This window comes from Staurois parvus, unplaced genomic scaffold (assembly GCF_062004578.1).
Source record: "Staurois parvus isolate SC_StPar_1 unplaced genomic scaffold, SC_StPar_1.0 ptg001215l, whole genome shotgun sequence".
Taxonomy (NCBI): domain Eukaryota; kingdom Metazoa; phylum Chordata; class Amphibia; order Anura; family Ranidae; genus Staurois; species Staurois parvus.
The window spans coordinates 277,301-301,518 of record NW_028319011.1 but is presented as its reverse complement, the minus strand read 5'-3'; the positions used below and the strand labels follow the sequence as shown (position 1 = coordinate 301,518).

The following is a 24,218-nucleotide window of genomic DNA, read 5'->3' as shown; positions in this document are numbered from 1 at the left end:
AATAAATTGCTAGTTCAGACTTTCAAAGGGATTTATGTAGTGGTGCACCAAAATGAAAATTCTCGTGACGAAAACGAAAATTCAGGATGCACTTGGCCAAAAACCAAAACCAAAATGGACAGTTTTTAACAATTTTTTTTGGAATAACATACACTTTAATAATTGAAGAAAAAAAGACAACATATACCTGTGACAGAAAGCCAGGAAGAACTAGGGGATGTGTCCAGGATGGGAGGTATATTTGTCCCAGATTCATGCTCTACACTGACTGTCTCTCCTTTGTGCTGTGTAGTGAGCCTGTTTAGCTCACTGATGATTTAATGAGCTCAGCTGTAGCAGGTTAGGAGCTCTGGGCTCTATAAAACTCCCAGGCTGCTTAGGGAGAATGCTCCAACCTGGAACCAGTTTGCTGTGCAGGACAGACTGGGGAGCAACCAAACAATACTGTGATGAGAGTAAATCTCTGTGATTTTGGACTTGGAGACGGTCTGTGTGAACAAGGAAAAAATGTCACCAGCACACCGAGGATCACCAATGTGAGTCCAAAGGTTTTAATAAACCATCACATAGTTACAGCAAGGCAACGTTTCGGAGTCTCGCAGGACCCCTTCATCAGGCATGTGACTCACTAACCCTCCTGTAACCCCAACACACCCTAACACTAACCCCCCTGTAACCCCAACAGACCCTAACACTAACCCCCTTGTAACCCCAACAGACCCTAACACTAACCCCCCTGTAACCACAACACACCCCAATACCCTCCTGTAACCCCAGCACACCCTAACACTAACCCTCCCTGTAACACTAAGATCAACACTAATCCCCCTGTAACCCCAACACTACCCCTCCTGTAACCCCAACACATCCTTACACTAACCCTCCCTATAACCCTAACACTAATCCTCCCTATAACCCTAACACTAACCCTCCCCGTAATACTAAGATCAATACTAACCCCCCTGTAACCCCAACACACCCTAACACTAACCCCCCCTGTAACCCCAACACACCCTCACCCTAACCCCTCTGTAACCACAACACACCCTAACACCGCCCTGTAACCCCACCACACCCTAACACTAACCCTCCTGTAACCCAAGCACACCCTAACACTAACCCCCCCCCCTGTAACCCTAACACTAACCCTCCCTGTAACACTAAGATCAACACTAACCCCCCTGTAACCCCAACACACCTTAACACTAACCCTCCCTATAACCCTAACACTAACCCTCTCTGTAACCCCAACACACCCTTCCACTAACCCTCCTGTAACCCCAACACACCCTAACATTAGCCCTCCTGTAACCCCAACACACCCTTCCACTAACCCTCCCTGTAACCCTAACACTAACCCTCTCTGTAACCCCAACACACCCTTCCACTAACCCTCCTGTAACCCCAACACACCCTAACATTAGCCCTCCTGTAACCCCAACACACCCTTACACTAACCCTCCTGTAACCCCAACACACCCTTACACTAACCCTCCTGTAACCCCAACACACCCTAACATTAGCCCTCCTGTAACCCCAACACACCCTTCCACTAACCCTCCCTGTAACCCTAACACTAACCCTCCCTGTATCTCTTTGGTAACTGGTGGTATAAGGCCTGAAGCAGGTGTACAGGTGACTGTCAACAGGTACCGGTAAAGCCAGGACGGGTCACCCTACAGATGCCGCCACATGCAGGAAGGGTAGTATGGTTTCTGTGGGGTTCTATAGAATACTGTTCTGGCAGGTCCCTACCCTGGGACTGGTTGAAGAGTGGACAGCTCCCCTTCTACATAACAGAAGTATTCCTTGTTTCCCATTTGGTTTGACATCCAAAGGCTCATCCCATGAGCCCCTTCTGTAGAATAATGAAACTCTCCAAACCTGTCAGGCACATCCACATAAAGAGGCCCTGTCACCTGTCTACATTCTTGCTATGGCAGGTTTACCTTATGTGAAGTCAATATAGATAAAAGGTATTTTCTGTATGTCACAGGCGCCATGACTGCATCTTATCACGCAGAATATCCTCAGTATAGGCTGAGAAAGTGAAATCCAGCACCAGTCTGCCAAGTCACTTTGGCTGGACAAAATCTGCTCTAAGAACATAACTGTCTTCTCTTTGGAATGATATGGATACTCTGTGTCAAGGCCAGCTGTGTCTCTTGAAACTCCGGTGCCAGCAGTGATTTAGCGGAGCGACTGTGTTATGACTCCACCATTGTTTGAAAATTGTACTTTATTGCATTCTTTGGTGAACCACATTTACCTCAATGTTCATTAAGTGGCAGATAATACATTTCTCAATACAGTTTTTACTCCGACCGAATCTACTACTTTTATTGATGGGAAGGCATTGCGGTTCATGTGAATTTCATTTTATTTTTATATATAAATGTTCAGAAATCCATAAAGGCTTTCTTTTTTTTTACAGGTCAGTAAATTTCACTGCCAAATTAGTAATCCGTGCTACCACACAATGGAAGATAGCTCCGCTGTGGGCAGGTGACAGTCCTCAGGTGGTCATGTGATGTCAACTATGCAGCAGTTGGTAAATGTACAGATAAAAGAAATCATTGTCATTGCTCATATAGAAATGATGTAACTAATCTTCAGACATAAAAGATGACATGCCTTTGAGGTTAGATCTCATCATAGTTTTTTTAAATTGCAACATGATTTTCTGCATTTGTGAACCTAGAATTAAAGTGGAGAAATAAACTTGATGTTCTGTCTAGTTGTAGCTAACGTGTACATTTGTGATGTGTTATTTTATATAAATAAATCTGATAAAATATGTATAGTACAGTATGATTTTCTTTTGGCTGTTCTGTTGTGTTCTTATCTGTCCATATACTGTATACACTGACCGACCACTTTATTATGTACACCTGTTCAATTGCTTGGTAACACAAAATTCTGATCAGCCAATCACATGGCAGCGACTCAATGCATTTAGGCATCTAGACATGGTGAAGACAACTTACTGAAGTTTAAACTGAGTATCAGAATGGGGAAGAAAGAGGATTTCAGTAGCTTTGAATGAGGCATGGTTGTTGGTGCCAAACGGGCTGGTCTGAGTATTTCAAAAACTGCTGATCTTACTGGGATTTTCACTCACAAACATCTCTAGGGTTTATAGAGAATGGTCCAAAAAAGAGAAAATATCCAGTGAGTGGAAGTTGTGTGGACGAAAATGCCTTGTTGATGTCAGAGATCAGAGGAGAATGGGAAGGTTGCTGCTACATTCAGATGGTAGGGTTAGAATTTGGTGTAAACAACATGAAAGCATGGATCCATCCTGCCTTGTATCAATGGTTCAGGCTGGTGGTGTAATGGTGTGGGGGATATTTTCTTGGCACTAGCAATGTGTACCTAATACAATATGCCAATCAGTACTGTTAAATCACCTTTTAAGAAGTGGAAAGTTCGGGGATCTCTTGACACCAAGCCAAGGTCAGGTAGACCAAGAAGCTTGCAGCCACAACTTCTAGAAGAATTGTTCAGGATACAAAGGGAAACCTATAGGTAACCACAAGAAAAATACAGGCTGTTCTGGAAAAAGACAGTGTGGTTGTTTTGAGGGAGCACAATATGATGACACTTGAACAAAAATAACCTGCATGGTCGAGGTGCCAGAAAGAAGCCTTTACTGCATCAATAACACAAAAAGGCCCGGTTAGGCATGTCAAAGTGTTGTCGGCCATATTGTAACCGGGCTTTTGTGTGGCATTGGTGCAGTAAAAGCTTATTTCTGGCACCTCGACCAAACAGCTCCTTTTGTTCAAGTATCACCGTATTGTACTCCTGAAAAACAACCACACCATCTTTTTCCAGAGCAGCCTGGTTTTCTTTTGAGGTTGTCTGTGGGTTTTTCTTTGAATCCCAGACAATTCTTCTGTCAGTTATGGCTGCAATCTTTCTTGGTCTACCTGACCATAGCTTGGTATCGAGATCCCTGAACTTTCCACTTCTTAATAGGTGATTTAACAGAACTGATTGGCATATTCAAGGCTTTGGACATCCTTATATGTCCTTTTCCATCTTTATAAAGTTCCATTACCTTGTTACGCAGGACTTTTGACAGCTCTTTTCTGATCCCCATGGCTTAGTATCTAGCCTAGTCAGTACTTCCACGTAAGAGCTAACAAACTCATTGACTATTTATACATTGACACTAATTGCAATTTAAAAAGCCACATATGTGGGACATTAACCTCTAACTGGCATTTTAACCCGTGTGTGTGTCACTGTGTGTGTGTCACTGTGTGTGTGTCACTGTGTGTGTGTGTGTGTGTGTGTGTGTGTGTGTCACTGTGTGTGTGTGTCACTGTGTGTGTAACAAGGCCAAACATTCCAGGGGATGGAAACGTTTGATGCTGGCCATTTGGGTGATTTCTGTTATTATGATTTAAAAAGGAGCCAAACAACTATTTGATAATAAATGGCTTCATATGATCATCATCCTTCAATAAAAGAGCATTTTTTGGCATGATCAGTCTTATTTTCAATATCAATGCCAAAATTTCACAATTTCTGCCAGGGGATGTAAACTTTTGAGCACAACTGTAAGTTCCCACTGACACCAATGATCTTTTTAGCTATCTGTAAAGAAGTAATTCTTCCCAATGTGTAAGGGCCATGTATAATTGGAAAAAAAAAAGAGTTAATTCCCCCATTCAATGTGGGTGGGGGAATCCTCCCACCGTCCTATTGTATTCTGATAGTGGGGAGCCTTCACTGCCAACAGAAAACAATGATCAGTGTTGCTGGCTATAGTGGCACTGATCATTCAGGAAAATCTCAACAGGTTGGTTGTACACAATTCGATCGATAGATCGACTTGAGTACAACCAGCTAGTGAATACATGGATTGAAATTCGGCTGGTCTCTGCTGAACCGGCTAAATTTCTTTCCATGTATGGCTGGCTTGAGAAGCATTCTTCTCACTGACCATCACACTAATGTATCATGAATTGTACATACATTCATTTTTACCAGGGGTTCCCTGATACTGGAAAGTTTTTTTTTCAATGGTTCCCCTGTGTTGGAAATGTTGAGAAAGGCTGCTATAGAGTGTCACTAGAGTGACAGCTCTGGGTCTGCTGGAGCTGCTGACATCACAAGATGGCGGTGCCCAGGAACAGTCTTGGGGCTTTTGAGAGACACAATGAAGACTTACACGGGTAAATAACAAGCCTAAAATACATTAAAAGTACATCATCGTACGGAAATCTTGTTCAAGTGCATGGACTGGTAACCAGGTCTCCAAGTATATAGCTTGCAAGCTTACCACTCCCATTCAAAGTGTGAGACACACCAGTCATTGGTGGTTTCATATCTAGAGATACAATTTTTTACCTTCACCCCAGAAAAAGATAAGTCATTGTTGAGACTGCCAGAAGAAGGATATTGCATTAAGCAATCTCATTAGTGAGATGACAGAGAAGAGTCTCCAGAGCTATCAAATATACAAGGCCGGGTTATAGAGTCACCTCATATAATCTGTGATATCTGGAGAAATCTGATCTCTTTAGTTTGGTGACTAGCTGAAGCTCCAGACTTCCCTTGACAATCACGAGTTGTACATGAATACACACACTTCTGGGAAGGTAATTCTTTACAGATATGTTACATACAGTCAGGTCAATAAATATTGGGACATCGACACAATTCTAACATTTTTGGCTCTATACACCACCACAATGGATTTGAAATGAAACAAACAAGATGTGCTTTAAATGCACACTGGCAGCTTTAATTTGAGGGTTTTTACATCCAAATCAGGTGAACGGTGTAGGAATTACAACAGTTTTCTACATTTTCTGCAAATTAAACACAATTTTTATAGGTTGGCAATTTTATGCTTAATTTTGAGTTTATTTGTACATATATAATACATTATTTCTTGGGATTATTGTTACTAATTATATATTGAAGTTAATGTAGTGGATACATAGTGTATTCTGCAGCGATATAAAATGTACTTCACGGTATTACTTTATATCAGGGGTCTCCAAACCACAGCCCGCGGGCCACATGATGCTGGCTACAAGATGTTATCTGACCCACAGCTGATGTGCACAGTCTCTGCTCTGATGGGGTCCCTGATGTAAGGGGGGACTGCTCTGTGAGGGGCCATTCTGATGGACGCTCTGATGTAAGAGTGGCTATGATGGGGGCCCTAATGTAAGAGGGGACTTTGATGTAAGAGGGGACACTGATGGGGACTAAGAGGGAATCTGATGGGGGCTCTAATAGGGACTTTGATATAATGGGGCTCTGATGGGGACCCTGATGTAAGGGGGGACTCTGATGGGAAATTTGATGTAAGAGGGGGCTTTGATGGGACATTTGATGTAAGGGGGCTCTGATGGGAACCCTAAAGTGAGAGGGGACTCTGATGAAGACCCTGATGTAAGGGGGACTCTGATGGGAAATGTGATGTAAGAAGGGGCTCTGATGGGAACCCTGATGTAAGGGAAAACTCTGATGGGGACCCTGATGTAAGATGGGACTCTGATAGGGACCCTGAAGTGAGATGGGATTCTGATGAGGTCCCTGATGTACATTTGCAAGAAAAAGTATGTGAACCCCTTGGGATTACATGGAGTTTTGCATGAATTGGGCATAAAATGTGCTCTGAACGTCATCTAAGTCACAAAAATAGAAGAACACAGTCTGCTGAACATAATACTACACAAACATTAGATGTTGGCATGGTTTAATTGCACATAATATGTAAACATTCACAGTGCAGGGAGGAAAAAGTATGTGAGGCCCTAGCTTAATGACTTCTCCCAGAGCTAATTGGAGACAGGAGTGGGCCAACCTTGACTCCAATCAGTGTGATGATATTGGATGTGTTGCTGACAGCTGTCCTGCCCTTAAAAAACACACACCTGTTTTGGGTTTACTGGTTTCAAGAAGCAATGTCTGATGTGAACCATGCCTCGCAGAAAAGAGCTCTCAGAAGACCTACGATCAAGAATTGTTGACTTGCGTGAAGCCTGGAAAGGGTTACAAAAGTATCTCCTAAAGCCTTGATGTTCATGTGTCCACGGTAAGACAGACTCTACAAATGGAGAAAGTTTAGCACTGTTGCTACTCTCCCTAGGCGTGGTCGTCCTGTAAAAATGACTGCAAGAGCACAGCGCAGAATGCTGCATGAGGTAAAGAAGAATCCCAGAGTGTCAGCTAAAGACCATTGTCATTGATGAGAAAATGAATTCCAGAGTTTATCAAGACATTTTGCAGGAAAATGATTGGGACTCTGGTTTAAAAGAAACTCTTATGGGGACCCTGATACAAAGGGGACTTTGATGAGAATAGTGCAGAATGGGTGTATTTTTGTTTGACCTTTATTAATGGCTCAGGTTTAGTTGAAATGTCTTTGCTTTGCTTTAGTGAAGTTCTTTCTCTGTTGTGAATCATATTGTGCCAATTACAAAAAAAACTCAAAGGAAAATGGATCCATTCTCTTGTAACTCATATATTTTTTTAGCCCGCAGATATTGGCCCTCGTACTGAAAAGTTCAGAGATCCCTTTATATGATTTGGACATTGATAGCTTAGTAACGATTTCCTGACATTTCTATTGGTTAGCGGTGAGATGAACTATTATTCTCCTGTATGGTATATATACTACCGAGTTGTCTTCACACATTGAAGTCTATGATGCTCACAATCTATAAGGGGAAAGCACATTTTAAATTCATGAGATTTGTCATAAAATAATAAAAAATGAATGAATAAATAATGAAATATAACATCAATTTCCACATTTATAAAGATTCCTGCAGGTGTATTATTTGTATTTTGAATACCTGGGATCTACTTTCCTGACAATGAGATGTTGTGATGATTGTACACATTTAGTAGAGGTATACCTAGTGGGAGAGGAAAGAAGAAAAAAAAAGGGGGGGAGGGGAGTAAGGGGGAGTGGAAGGGGAGAGGATGGTTTGTCTTGTTCAGGTGGGGTGGGGACTGATCTAGCCTGAATTCCATACTAACTTATGGGCCTTCTATGTTCATCTAGAGATAATAACTCCTTTCTGGGGGGCTCAGCATAGAATTCTTATGTCCATCAGTCAATTTCCACCTTTATAATAATTCCTGCTGGTGAATTATTTGTATTTTGAATTCATGGGATCTCCTCTCCTGACAATGGGATGTTGTGATGGTTGCACACATTGAGATACATGGCAATCTGCATAACAGGCACTGTTTATGAACAAGGCTCCAGGCCTCCCTCACCATGGTTGGGGTTGTTGAGTTATAAATGAAGGTTGGAGGCACACAGGGAGTGGAGATCATTCATGGAGGGGGAGGAGTGTGTGTTTCCCCCCTGATGGGATACATCAGGAGAACATTGGGGTTTTTATGAATTACTTTAGACTTCTGACATGTACTATTTACTGTGATCAAGATTCAGGCTGAGAAGTGAGACTCCTCAAGGCACATTATGGAAAGTCACTTTCATAAAAGTAATGGAACTGATCACAGGAATGGTGTCAGAATTGTCAAATTAGCCATAAATATTCCATGTTCTTGTGTAAATGGTAAACTGAGAATACTTCCTACAATCAGATACAAATGTGTTGAGATGTAATGGATCTCCTTTAGATCTACTAACAACCATGTAGTGCAAGGGGCTTGCCTGATTGGATGCTTCTCGGCCTTTTGGCTAAGATCAAGTGTAGTATCTGTTCTTATCAGTGTCCAGTGGGGGTGCTCCCGGCCATTCTAGCTTTGCGGGGATGGCTGTTGTATAGTACCCTCACTGGTATGATGGGGGTCCGGAAGGCTGGACCGGAGGGACAGAAACCAGGGAGCGCCATGATTCGTTCTGGGGCCTTGGGAGTAATTCCTCTGGGAAAGCTGGAAAGACCCAGTACCTCCTGATTCGGACGGATCTACCTTGGTCTGGCCAGGGGCTGGGGACGCAAAAAGTCCGCAAACTCAGTGCCCCCTGGGGAAGACGCTCTCAGGAGTGTCACTAGTAACACTTGGGTGTGGGACCCCACGGTGTGAAGATGACACATGGCCACTGTTTTTCACTTCTTTTTGCACAGCGCCCTAAGGACCAGGCCTTTTGGCCAAGTCCAGGGCAATTTTTGCTATGGGCCTCAGGGCCTGGTCTGTGCACGATTTGGCACGGTACCACTTTTTTATTTTCTATTTATTTAATTTATTTCACCTCCCACGTTTGTCACTTTTTTCTTTCGCTTATGTGTGTGTTTTTCACGGATGGAGGGTGTGGGTCCTCGGGCCTATCCTGAAGTCTAGGGGGAGGATGTGTGGCCTTTTGGTTCCTTCCTCCCCTGATCCCTAGGGGGTTTTCTCTTCGGGAGAACCCCCTTGCCTAGTACTGGATGTCCGGCTTCGGCTGGATATAAGGAACGGTGGTCCACCAGGCCTTTTGGCCAGGAGGACCAAATGGGAACCTTGTCCCCGTCAGGAGCTTCGTGCCCCGGGGGATAAGGTGAACGGTCCAACCCTTTCGGGGGTAGGACAAACACACCCCTAAGTGCACTTTTTCGTGTGGTGTTCGCACTTGCACATTTTTTGTGATCACTTACGGGTTTTTTCGTTGTAGTTTGCACGTTTCCGGACTTAAAAAAACAAAAAAAAAAAACCTTTTGCAGAAAGTCCGCAAACTCAGTGTCCCCTGAGGAAGACGCTCTCAGGGGTGCCATTAGTAACACCTGGGTGTGGGACCCCACAGTGTGAAGTTGGCACATGGTCACTGTTTTTACACTCTTTTTGCACAGCGCCCTAAGGACCAGGCCTTTTGGCTAGGACCAGGGCAATTTTTGCTACAGGCCTCAGGGCCTGGTCTGTGCACAATTTGGCACGGTACCACTTTTTTATTTTCTATTTATTTAATTTATTTCACCTCCCACGTTTGTCACTTTTTTCTTTCGCTTATGTGTGTGTTTTCACGGATGGAGGGTGTGGGTCCTCGGGCCTATCCTGAAGTCTAGGGGGAGGATGTGTGGCCTTTTGGTTCCTTCCTCCCCTGATCCCTAGGGGGTTTTCTCTCCGGGAGAGCCCCCTGGCCTAGTACTGGATGTCCGGCTTCGGCTGGACATAAGGAACGGTGGTCCACCAGGCCTTTTGGCTAGGAGGACCAAATGGGAACCTTGTCCCTGTCAGGAGCTTCGTGCCCCGGGGGATCAGGGTAACGGTCCAACTCCTCCGGGGGTAGGACAAACACACCCCTAAGTGCACTTTTTCGTGTGGTGTTCGCACTTGCACATTTTTTGTGATCGCTTACGGGTTTTTCGTTGTAGTTTGCACGTTTGCGGACTTAAAAAAAAAAACAAAAAAAAAAACCTGTTGTTCCCTGTAGACCCCAGCACCTCCAAAGCCCCGAACACACAATGAGAAAATTGGACGAATGATTGTCTGTTTTTTTTTGCATTCTAGCCTCCATATGAAAAACGAAGAGGTTAGGAAAACTCTCCTAAGACAAGACAGGATCCTTTAGAGCAGCGGTTCTCAACCTGGGGGTCGCGACCTCTTTGGGGGTCGAACGACGCTTCCACAGGGGTCGCCTAAGACCATCGGAAAACACATATTTCCGATGGTCTTAGGAACCGAGACACCGCTCCTCGCCGCCGCCGCCACCTCCAGGTGTGGGCGGGATGACATGCAGCCCCTGTCATCTGGACACACCTCGAGATCAATCCTCGCCTGTGATTGGCCACCGGCACTGTAGCTCAGGAGAGGCACACAGGCGGCCAATCACCGGCAAGGAGGTGGAGCTTGGAGAAGAGGAGCCGAGCGGCACCGCGAAGATCGAGCGAGTGAAGAGGAGGAGAGCGGCCGGAGAAGGAAGACATCTGACAGGTAAGTGTCGGTACCATGGGAGAGGGAGGGAGCGAGCGAGCCCAGGCTGGAGCAGGGGTCTGCAAGGTAAGTATCATTGGTGTCAGTGGGAATAGTGCCCCATCATTGGTGTCACTAATACCAATGATGGGGCACTATTCCTCCCACTGACACCAACGATGGGACACTATTCCTCCCACTGACACCAACGATGGGACACTATTCCTCCCACTGACACCAACGATGGGGCACTATTCCTCCCCCCACTGACACCAACGATGGGGCACTATTCCTCCCCCCACTGACACCAACGATGAGGCACGATTCCTCCCCCAAATGACACCAACGATGAGGCACGATTCCTCCCCCAAATGACACCAATGACGGGGCACTATTCCTCCCACTGACACCAATGACGGGACACTATTCCCCCCCACTGATACCAATGACGGGGCACTATTCCTCCCACTTACACCAAGGATGGGGCACTATTCCTCCCCCCACTGACACCAAGGATGGGGCAGTATTCCTCCCCCCACTGACACCAAGGATGGGGCAGTATTCCTCCCCCCACTGACACCAAGGATGGGGCAGTATTCCTCCCCCCACTGACACCAAGGATGGGGTAGTATTCCTCCCCCCACTGACACCAAGGATGGGGCAGTATTCCTCCCCCCACTGACACCTATTATGGGGCACTATTCCTCCCCCCACTGACACCTATGATGGGGCACTATTCCTCCCCCCACTTACACCTATGATGGGGCACTATTCCTCCCCCCACTGACACCTATGATGGGGCACTATTCCTCCTCCCACTGACACCTATGATGGGGCACTATTCCTCCCACTGATACCGATGATGGGGCACTATTCCTCCCACTGATACCGATGATGAGGCACTATTCCTCCCACTGACACCGATGATGGGGCACTATTCCTCCCACTGACACCGATGACGGGGCACTATTCCTCCCACTGACACCGATGACGGGGCACTATTCCTCCCACTGACACCGATGACGGGGCACTATTCCCCCCACTGATACCGATGACGGGGCACTATTCCTCCTACTTACACCAATGACGGGGCACTATTCCTCCCACTGACACCAATGACGGGACACTATTCCCCCCCACTGATACCAATGACGGGGCACTATTCCTCCCACTTACACCAATGATGGGGTACTATTCCTCCCACTGACACCAATGATGGGGCACTATTCCTCCCACTGATACCAATGATGGGGCACTATTCCTCCCACTGATACCAATGATGGGGCACTATTCCTCCCACTGATACCAATGATGGGGCACTATTCCTCCCACTGACACCAATGATGGGACACTATTCCTTCCACTGATACCAATGATGGGGCACTATTCCTCCCACTGACACCAATGACGAGGCACTATTCCTCCCACTGACACCAATGACGGGGCACTATTCCTACCACTGATACCAATGACGGGGCACTATTCCTCCCACTGATACCAATGACGGGGCACTATTTCTCCCACTGACACCAATGACGGGGCACTATTCCTCCCACTGACACCAATGACGGGGCACTATTCCTCCCACTGACACCAATGAAGGGGGCACTATTCCTCCCACTGACACCAATGACGGGGCACTATTCCTCCCACTGATACCAATGACGGGGCACTATTCCTCCCACTGACACCAATGACGTGGCACTATTCCTCCCACTGACACCAATGACGGGGCACTATTCCTCCCACTGATACCAATGACGGGGCACTATTCCTCCCACTGACACCAATGACGTGGCACTATTCCTCCTACTGCAAAATTACAGTTATGAAGTAGCAACGAAAATTATTTTATGGTTGGGGGTCACCACAACATGAGGAACTGTATTAAGGGGTCGCGGCGTTAGAAAGGTTGAGAACCACTGCTTTAGAGATACTACATCTAAGGGATGTGGACTATTATCTTACCATGTGGTGTGAAATATAACACCGAAACTCCATTAACGGTATCCTTACATCTTTTGATATTACAATTAGGAACTGTTCAAAGCTTTTCGAAAATTCTCTAAGGAAGTTTTTTTTTTTCTATCATACTTCTCTGCTTGTGACTGTCCAGGGACATCCTTATTTGAAAAAGATTTTTGATACAATATTCTATACCTGTGGCCTACCATGGCTTTCAAAAAGGGTTGTTTTAAATGCAACTCTTTAAAGCTTAAGTGATTTTAATTGAAGATGATCTTTTTTGCAATACAAAATAAAGATTTTTTTTTTCTTTTTATATATTTTCATTTTAGATATGTGGTCATAATACTTTCTAAACAAGAATGAAGGTAAAAAAAATCCAAAATGTTAAATTGTCACCTGGAGAGGTACAGAGGGGAAATCATCATCCAGTGGGACAAGCTGTTCTAATGACAACTGTCTAAAGCTGGCCGTACTCTAGTAGATTTTCAAACTAATGTTTGAATGGCATTCTTCAACATATTGAATGTAACAAACAAATGTTCATACAAAGATACTTCAAAATTTCTTTTGCTTTTAACAGTTGATTTTGGAATGAATACATTTTCCTGAACAAAAAAATCACATACACTGTTAGAGATTAGTTTTTGTTTTATTTTAAACATTTTCTATCCTGCTCCTTTCAATTTTGTAGTCACTGCAGTCAAAACAAATGTTGATTCACTCCACTAAATCTAGCCATAGATGGGTAGAATTTAAATGACAATTCTTGGGAAAAGAAGGTTCTAAAGGTCATTTGTTTTTCTAATCATTAGTGCGGACAAATTGCTGTTCATTTTTGACCGCAGTGATGAGAAAATTCGAAGGAGTAGGATGGAAATGTTTCTTGAACAAACAAATTCCTAACGCCTAGTATATATGATGAGAAAATCGGACAAACAAACCTACAAGTGTAAAATTAAAACCTTGTCACATATTGTCAAAAACCAAACCCTTTTATTCTTTTTTAACCTCTCCTCACATTTTAACCTCCCAGCTTCATGTCTCTTGATTCCTGTAGTTGCCCCATGCTCTTGGCTCTCAGTTTCCACACAAATCCCATCCGATCTTGAACACTTAGGACGACATGCTTTGAGAAACCCACCTGGACTATCTACAGCCATCTCACCCTGCTAGCCATTCCTTACCTGTCCTCAATCATGCAAAAGTGGCTGATGGACATTCTAGACCTAGACACTGATGATAGGAGGGAGATGTGGGACCTTCCTTCCATGCATTTAGTCTCCATAAAGGATAAACTTATTGCATTTAAAAAGATACTTAGAGCTGATGACACCTTATACACGCTCCACGTGAGGCTTTCCTCAATCTCTTGGCCGGGGTGCTCTACAACTACTCACTGGGGGATTCTCACACATGTCTTCTAGTCCTGCCTGGCTGTCATGCAATACTGGCAGGACGTAATAAATGTTGTTGATGGGATAACTCATAACTGCTTTTCTCCCTCTCTATGGATCTGCCTGGTTGAGGACTTACGTGAATTTGCAATTCCGGGTAGGGGGCACGCACGCCTTAACCACACCACCATTGCAGGCCTTAGCTGTTGACCACCGAGTCCAGGCCGGTGATTCCCCCACCATCACCCAGAGATCACCAAGTATCGCTGATGGGAGAGGTCTGTATGCAAAAAATATAGATCTCTCCCCTGTCAGCTCCTGCACACTGCTTTGTATTGCAAGAGCAGAGCCATACAAAGCAATGTGCTGACACAAGCGCACACACAAGGTGCACAGTTAACCCTTTGATCGCCCCAGATGTTAACCCCTTCCTGCCCAGTGCTATTAGTACAGTGTCAGTGCTTTTCATTAACACTGATCACTGTATTGGTGTTACTGGGGATGTCAGTGGCAGTTAGTCAGTCCCCCCCAGTGTCGGAATGCCTGTTGCAGTCCCGCTATTACTAGAAGAAAAAAAATAAATATCAGTATCCATACCGCCATTGTAAATGCTATAACTTTCATGTAAACCAATTAATTTACACGTATTGGGATTTTTTTTTTTAGCAAAGCCATGTCGCAGAATACATTTTGGCCGAAATTTATGACGAAATTTATGACGAAATGTGATTTTTTTAAAAAAAATTTCTACTGGACATGTTTAATAGCAAAAAGTAAAAAATATTGTTTTTTTCTTAAAATTGTCAGTCTTTTTTTGATTACAGTGCAAAAAAATAAAACCCGCAGAGCCCAACAAATACCCCCAAAAGAAAGCTTCATTTGTGTGGGAAAAAAAAGACATACATTTCATGTGGTTGCAGCATTGCATGACCGTGCAATTGTCAGTTAAAGTAACGCAGCGCTGTATTGCAAAAAATGGCCTGGTCAGGAAGGGGGGGGGGGGGATCCTCTGAAGGGCGAGGGGTTAAAATCAAGCAGACTAATTTGCTCCAGCCTTTTTTTTCTCTCTTTCACTTTCTCTCTCCTCCTCTTTCTCTCCTGTGCTTTCTGACTTATTGCTCTTTCCTATCTCTTTGTCTCTCTTTTTGTTTAACCCCCCTAGCGGTATGATGATTTCAGATTTTTGGTGCTGAAAGCGGTACCATTATTTTGCATGGAAATATGTAGTTTTTTTATTGCAGGCTGTAATTTTTAGGAATAACTCACTGAAATCTGTCCGAACAAGAGTCTATTAAACATCCCGGGTAGGATAAAATTTGAAACACGAAATCATAAATTATAATTTAATAAATAATCATAAAAAATAATAATATAATAATAATACATTTAATTCAATAATATAATCAAACCAAAAACACTGATATTTGAAATAGAGCGCCAAGTTCGCACATCGCTGAGCAAAGTCGCAAAATCGTTTTCAGTGTCTGATGACGAATTTCCCCCACGAATCATTATCACTCAATTCTGCAAGTGGTTCTGATTTACTATCACTGTTCTCTAGCTGATCTAAACCTGCTTTTGACCTAAAGGGACGCTTTTTGGACGCCATGGACTTTTCTAAGTTTACAGGCGGAAAGAACAGACAAAATACAGGCAGGGCACAGGACAAAGCACTCGGGACAAAATGTATGTGAAATGGGTTGAAACAGCAATGTTTTACTATGTAAAATTTGTTTGGAAAAAAATGACTTTTTTTTAAATTTTCAAATTTCCCGCGGGTTCCGGCACCCGTACTTCCCGACGTCACAGGGACCGGAACACAGAAGCCGGATGCCGGCATCGGCAGGAGGAGATGGCTGGGGACGCTGCAGGGGACACATTGCGGGAGCGTAGGACAAGGTAAGCTCTGCAGGGAATCCCTATGCAGCGCCGCATGGTAAGCCCGAGTGTAGCTCGGCGTTACCGCTTTTGGTACTGAAATTTTACCCCGAGCTACACTCGGGAATACCGCCAGGGGGGTTAAACTACAGGGGGGTTTTGACATTTGTGTGTGCACTGAGTTGCCCTGTACACTGCCTTGGGATTGCATTTTCCCTGTACTACTTTGGAATTTATACATGCTTGTATCGCTTTTGATACCGTTCTTCTGTATTTTGTGTATGTTTATATGGATACATGATACGTGTCTTCTGCTGTTCCGTTGTTTTAAGTAAAAATAGAATTTGAAAAAAAAATAAAATCAAGCAAACTAAATCTTTCAAATGACAAACACATTTTCTGAGAATTTTCGTACAAAGTTCCTATTCCTAGCCTTCCTATTCCTTCTGTACTGAAATGTATTGTAATTGTATTGTCTCCCTTCTATTGTAAAGTGCTGAGCAAACTGTTGGCGCTATATAAATCCTGTATTATAATAATAATAGTAATAAAAAAGTTGCCTAAAAATTTTTGTTCAGAATTCTATTCATTTATGGTCAGCCTAAAAAACATTCAGAACACAAACATTTTCGAATTAGGTTCTACATAGAAACATAGAAAAATGACAGCAGAAATAAGTCTGAGCGGTCCATTGAGTCTGCCTGTTTTTTTTGTTTTTATTTAAACTTGTTTTTTTATTTGTGTTGTGTATTTTTTTCCCTCTTCTTTCTTTCTTTCTTTTTTTTTTTTAACTTTCTTTGTCTGAGTATAGATCTATGCTTGTCCCAAGCATGTTTGAAGCCATTTACTTTAGAGGAACTCACTACCTAGAAAAGTGAGGGCAGAAAAGGACTGAGTGGTCCATCAGGTCTGACCAGTTTTTTTTTGTTTGTTTTTTGGGAGGGGGGGGTTGTTTTGTTTTTGCCCCAAGCATGTTTTTAAGCCATTTACTGTTGACTTGCTCACTGTCTCTTTTGGGAGTTTCTTTCAAACATCAACTACCCTTTCAGTAAAATAATACTGTCTAAGGTTAGTTTTGAACTTTCCTCCTCCAGTTGAAGGTCATGTCCCGTGTTCCTGATCTTGGCTTCATAATGAAAATCCTGCCCTCCTGAGCCTTATTCACCCCTTTCATGTGTTTAAAGGTTTCAATCATGTCTCCCCTTTCCCTTCTTTCCTCCAGACAGACTGTACATATTAAGTTTCTGAAGCTGCTCTTGATATGTTTTATCTCCCAGACCTTTCACAATTTGTTTTACCCATCTCTGGACTGGTTCTATCTTATCAATATCTTTTTGTAAGTGAGGTCTCCAGAAATGGACACATGGGGGGGGGGGGGGATATTTGCTAAAACTGGAGCACTCCGAATATGGTGCAGCTGTGCATGGTAGCCAATCGGCTTCTAACTTCAGCTTGTTCAATTAGGCTGCATTCACACTTGAGTGTTTTGTAGTTCCAAGCTCCAAAAAAGCTCAAACTTAAAAAAATCAATTGTTCTCTATGGTGCTTGTCTGCTCAATCAGGTGTGAACAGGCACCATAGAGAACAATTGATTTTTGAAAAGTTTGAGCTTCTTTGGAGCTTAGAGTTTCAAGCTACAAAATGCTCAAGTGTGAATGCAGCCTTAAGCTTAGGCAATAAAACCTGAAAGCGGATTGGTTACGAAGCAGAGTTGCACCAGATGCTGACTGGTTATGATGCAGAGTTGCACCAGATGCTGACTGGTTATGATGCAGAGTTGCACCAGATGCTGACTGGTTATGATGCAGAGTTGCACCAGATTTTACATTTAGTAAACAACCCCCAATATTCTGGTCAGGTTCTACAAGTGTATGGCCAGCTTAAGAGTAGATTTCCATTCTTTTGGAAAGATGTCCTGTGTTGTCTAGATCAGGGGTCTCCAGACTATGACCCTCCAGGTGTTGAGGAACTGCAAGTTCCATGAGGCCTTGCAAATCTTTGACAGCCACAGCCAAGACCTCCAGAGTCAGAAGCATGATGGAACTTGTAGTACTTCAACACCTGGAGGGCCATAGTTTGGAGACCCTTGGTCTATAGTATAGGAAGTGAAAAGAAATCTTTTCACCATTTTCTACTCTATCCAAATTTTTTAAAAAAGGTTTTACTTTTTATACATTTTTATATTAGGTTTTGGACAAAGTGTGGAAGATCTTCCATTAATGAAGGCAGACAGTAAGACATCTGGACAAAAGGTTTTACCCCGATCCCACTCCATCCAAAACTCTGCTTCCTCTTCAGACTAAATTCATTTTCCACTTTTACAATAAACAGTTTTGGCCGGAGTTACTTGACTTTATTAAAGGCAAATAGGCTGTTCACTTTGCAGGATAATATACTCCAAGTGTGATGAGTGAGGTGAACTGGATGGACTTTTGTCTTTTTCAGCCAGACTAAGGCTGGCCATACATTATACAATTTTCTGTTCAATTTCTGCCCAATTTCCTTTATATTTACCTTCAACTATGTAGTGCAAGGGCTTGCTTAATTGGATACAATTGAAAGTGTTGTTTAGGTTTGACCTCATATTATATAGTGTTTGGTAAGTCTGAAGCAAAATTCTCAAGAAAATTGTATAATGTATGGCCAACCTTTGGCTGGCCATATATCATACAATTTTCTTCAGGATTTGGGTTTAGATTTACCAGAAAACTTAAACACTTTCAATTGTATCCAATTAGGCAGGCCCTTGCACCACATAGTTGATGATAAATCTAAAGAAAATTGAGCAGAAATTGTAAGGAAATTGTAAGTCTATACAATATTAGGCTGGCCATACATTTTACAATTTTCTTGAGATTTTTGGTTTAGATTTACCAAAAATAATAAATATAATAGAAGGTCAAACTTAACAACACTTTCAATTGTATCCAAGTAGGTGGGCCCTTGCACTACACAGTTGAAAAAAATACTAAAGAAAATTGGGCAGAAATTGGACAGAAAATTATATAATGTATGGCCAGCCTATCTATGTAACTATGAATCTCTGGACTTCCATCATTCAATCATGTGTATGCGAAAATACAGTTTTTAAAAAATATTATTCTTACACATGGTTGGGTTTTTTTTGCAAAGTGAATTTTTACCATATTCACGAAGTTAAAGGAAAATTCCTTTGCAAAGTGACCACCTGTTTGCCTTTAGCAAGTCAACCCCCATTGCACCCAGTTCTGGAGACCTCACTTACAAAAAGATACAGATAAGACAGTTCGAGTCCAGAGATGGGAAACAAAAATGGTGAAAGATCTGAAGGACCAAACATATCAGGAGAGACTTCAGGAACTTAATATGTCCTGCCTGGAGGAAATAATGGAAAGGTTGGACATGACTGAAACCTTTAAATCCATGAAGGTGGTGAATAAGGTTCAGGAGGGCAGGAATTTCAATATGAAGGCAAGATCAAGAACACGAGGACACGGACTGAAACTAGAGGAGGAAAGTTTCGCGTAAACCTTAGAAAGTATTATTGTACAAAAAAAATACAGAACAGACATCCAGCGAAGGTAGAGATCTATACAATTTGAAAAAAGGAAAACAAAAACTCAAAAAAACCCCAAAACAAAACATAGAAAGGTGCACACTTGCTAGGTTGCTTTGTCTTTCACCATTCCTTTGTTTCTACCCTTTCAACTTGTAATAAGTAGGATCAGTGGGGTTTATTGACTAAAGCTGGTACGCTCAGAATCTCCAGCACTTCTGCATAGAAACCAATCAGCTTCCAGGTTTTATTTCTAAAGCCTAATTGAACAAGCTGAGGTTAGAATCTGATTGGCTGCCATGCACAGATGCACCAACCAGCTGAACCATCTTTAGTAGATCAACCCCACAGTCACTATAGCCTAATAATGGTCAGTTTTATATAATTCAGTTTAATATGTGGCCTTTGTTATTTTCCTTAATTTATATAATAGCAAACAACACATTACACCAGGGTTCCTCAACCATGGTTCCCCCAGAGGTTACTAAGGGTTCCTTGAGCGATGAGCAATTTCTCCCTCTCAGATAAGTTCACTCTGACACCAATGATCTATTTATCTGTAAAGGGGGGGAATTCTTCCCAATGATCATAGATAGCATATAGAGCGGGGGTCTCCAAACTATGGCCCTCCAGGTGTATGGGAACTGTGAGTCCCATGAGGCCTTGCAAGACCCTGACAGCCACAGGCAAGACTCCCAGAGGCAGAGGCATGATGGGACTTGTAGTACTTCAACAGCTGGAGGGCCATAGCTTGGAGAAAATTGTTCCGACTGACCTAATGGGGTTTATTTACTAAAATCAGACTCCCTTCTGCATAGAAACCAATCAGCTTCCAGGTTTCATTGCCAAAGCTTCATTGAACAAGCTGAGGTTAGAAGCTGATTGGTTTCTATGCAGAAGGGAGTCTGATTTTGGACTCTCCAGCTTTAGTAAATAAACCCCAATGTGTCATGAGTTGTATATATAGCAATTATTAGCAAGGGTTCCCTGAGACCACAGCATTTTCTCAAGGGATCCTCTGCATTGAAAAGGTTCAGAAAGGCTGCATTACTGAAAAAAATGTAAATTTTCAGGAGCTGAGCTCCACTTGGAATCTATCCATTAATAATAGATTATATTATCTGAAATGTGGCACCTAATGGTAACAATTGTGCCATGCCAGCAGCTCCAAAATTAATTTCCCCGTATTTATAAACTGACAAAAGTATTTTAATATACATTTTGCTTGATACAGTATATTTATCATTGCTGGGTATATAATTCCCTAGATGTTTTCTCCTGCTCCGCGTTCTTTCTCCACTGTGTTCACCAATTGCAGATTGTTCCGGGAAATATTGAGCTGCAATACATGTCCTTATTTATAACATATAAGATAGTAAATTCAAGGTATGTCTATCATAGATTTAAAATGGAGATTTTATTACTGGGGTGTCAAATGTTTTAAAAACATTTCTGCTACAAGCAAGAGAAATAAAGTAGCTTCAAAACTGATCCCCATTACCCCTAAACCAATAAGTAATATGGCTTATTTAACTCTCATTAATAATACATATGTAATGCCCATTAACCCCTTGCCTACCAGGCACTTATACCCCCTTCCTTACCAGGCCAATTTTCAGCTTTCAGCGCTGCCGCACTTTGATTGACAATTGCGCGGTCATGCAACATTGTACCCATATGAAATTTTGATCATTTTTTTCTCACAAATAGAGCTTTCTTTTGGTGGTATTTAATCGCCACTGGGCGCTTTACTTTTTGCGCTATAAAAAAAAAAGTGCAAAAAATTTGAAAAAAAAAAGTTTATTTGTTTCTTTTATAAAATTTTTCAAACAGGTATTTTTTCTCCTTCACTGATGTGCGTTGATGAGGCAGCACTGATGGGCACTGATAGGCGGCACTGATGGGCACTGATAGGCAGCACTAAAGGGCACTGATAGGCAGTACTAATGAGGTGGCACGGATAGGCGGCACTGATAGACAGCACTAATTAGGGGTCACGGATAGGCGGCACTGATATGCAGCACTGATAGGCGGCACTGATAGGTGACACTGATTATGGGTACTGATAGACGGCACTGACTGGCATCACTGCTGGGCACTGACTGGCACAATCCCTGGGCACTGACTGGTGGCACTGACTGGCAGCACTGCTGGGCTGCACTGGTGGGTGGGCACAGGTGGGTGGCACTGGTGGGCACAGGAGGGTGGGCACAGGTGGGTGGCACTGCTGGGCACAGGTAGGTGGCACTTCTGGGCACAGGTAGGTGGCACTGCAGAGTGGCACAGGTGGGTGCACTGCTGGGCACAGGTGGGGGCACTGCTGGGCACGGGTGGGCGGAGCTAGTGGGCGCACTGCTGGGCGGAACCTGCGGGTCTCACTGCTGGGCACCGATCATCAGGGCACTGATCATCAGTGCCCTGATGGTCGGTGCCGATCCCCGCTCTGACAACTGCCGGTTCTCGGCAGTACTTTCCTCACGATCTGACAGCGTGAGGAAAGTGCAGCCGAGAACCGGCACTTGCATTTCCCTGTGATCAGCGTGTCATTGGACACCGCTGATCACGTGGTAAAAGGCCGGTATGATCGGCCTTTTACTACATCTCGTGATCAGCTGTGTCCGTAGGACACAGCGATCACGGAGATCGCCGGGTGCGCGCCCCCTGGCAGGAGAGAGCGTTCTGGGGGGACGTCATATGACGTCCACCCAGAACTGGCCGGCCGCAGTGCAGCCGTCATTCAGCTATCTGCGGTCGGCAGGTAGTTAAATAAGAATTATTAATCAATTATTATGTACATAGTTACATAGTTAGTCTTGTTGAAAAAAGACAAAAGTCCATCCAGTTCAACCATTAAAAAAAAACAAAAACTATTTAGTCATAGTTACCCGTTCCGTGTTAATTTGGTTATTATTAATACACCTCCCATGTTTAAAAGTCTAAAATATTATAAAATAATAAATCAAACAAACAGAAAACAATTGCAAATTTGTGTAAAAAGGCCAATTCTAATTTAATGAATGTACTCCCTAAATTAAAAGATCCTCCAAGAAAGTTACCTTTCCAAGTTTAAAAAATAAAAGTAATTACCAATTTGCAAATTGTCAGAACATCACAGGAGGGGCAGAGACAACACTCCAATAGGTTGATTTTTGTATTTTGTATATTCATGTATACTTAGACTTATACACAATTTTGATAAAAAAAGAACTCCAGCTAAAATCTTAGCACACCTGATAGGGGATCCTACCGTTTCTCACTCTATATAAAGCAAACATTTTTAATTTTGTACATATATTATCCATGTAAAATATAACCATTTATGATAATAGGGGCAGATCCGGGGAAATTATTTGTCTGTATTATAAATAGGCCGTAAGGATCGGTTACCCTGACCCGTAATAGATTTGTGTGAATTTGCTGTGCCGGCCTACGCCTCTAATGTCTTCTCACTCTTTGCAGGTCCTAAAAGATCCACTAAAGCCGCAGGCTAAGGGCAACTACTGGACGGTGGATGTGAGCCGAATTCCTGAGGATGCCATGAAGCTGCAGCATACGAGTGGCACCCGGCAAGAAGCCTACCCTCCTGACCTGGCTCCTTATATCCTGCATGGACAGCCCTACAGATTGTTAAACTTTCACCACCCCCATCTTTCAAACGGAAATACTGTGGTCAGATCAGATGCAGAGGCTGATCCCTCAGTACAAACCCAACCCCCAAATATAGATCCCGCCGCAACCTTCCCAAACATCTTCTGGAACCTTCCAACATTATATTCACAATATGTGCCCCCTAATGTGGTGGCCCCTCCCAGCATACTCCCTCTCCTGCTTTACCCCAACTTCCCCTTTTCCTCTCGATATAACTACATGCCTACCCCATACTCAAGCTCCACCTATGCGGAGCGGAGGGATGTTTACACTCCCAGTCTGATGCCCCCAATGCCTCACCCGCCCAGAACTTCCTCTTCAGATTTCCCTCCCCATAATACAGTCTTTGACATCCCCCACAACATGGGGGCTACATGCATACTCAAAATGTCTATGGGCCACAATTTTCTCAGGGTGGGGTGTACCCAGGGTACAGACCTAATTATTACTGATTGGCCAGTTGCTGAGACAAGGCTGGTCTTGGGCTAGTCACTTTTGCCTCAAGGACTAGCTGCACTTCAAGTCTTACCCAATGATGTTGGCACCCAACATGGCACATGGCCCAGCGGAGGTGGCATCAAACATGACCTACAGTCCAAAGGCATTAGTCAAAGATGTATATATCATAGTCATTTTCTATCATGTCTGTCTATTTTTACTTAAAATAAATTTGAATTTGTTTTTTAATCTCAAGTGATATCAAAGCTTTGTTTCGTTTTTTTTAAATAACAAACATGTCATACTTACCTTCTCTGTGCAGTGGTGTTGCACAGAGCAGCCCGGATCCTCTGCTCAGGTCCCCCACTGGTGCTCATGGCTTCTCCCCCTTGACCAGTGCCCCCAATAGTAAGCCTTTTGCTAGGGGGGCACTGGTGCGTGCTCACTCCTGAGCCCCACTCTGTGCATTCATAAGATACATAGAGCTGCGACTTGGTCCCACCCCCACTCTCTCCTCATTGGCT

General features: G+C 43.3%; 1 long non-coding RNA gene and 2 pseudogenes across 1 annotated transcript in view; all 3 read left to right on the top strand.

Moving 5' to 3' along the window:
- Positions 1–2,797, top strand: part of LOC149438122 (uncharacterized) — a 31,123-nt gene extending 28,326 nt beyond the window's left edge. The window contains exon 3 of the long non-coding RNA XR_016307952.1: positions 2,435–2,797. This is a non-coding gene — a long non-coding RNA (uncharacterized LOC149438122). The remainder of the gene's footprint in view (positions 1–2,434) is intronic.
- Positions 2,798–8,666: 5,869 nt separating this feature from the next.
- Positions 8,667–8,782, top strand: LOC149438121 (U2 spliceosomal RNA; annotated as a pseudogene).
- Positions 8,783–22,996: 14,214 nt separating this feature from the next.
- LOC149438120 (forkhead activin signal transducer 3 pseudogene) lies at positions 22,997–23,848 on the top strand (annotated as a pseudogene).
- The last annotated feature ends 370 nt before the right edge of the window (positions 23,849–24,218 follow it).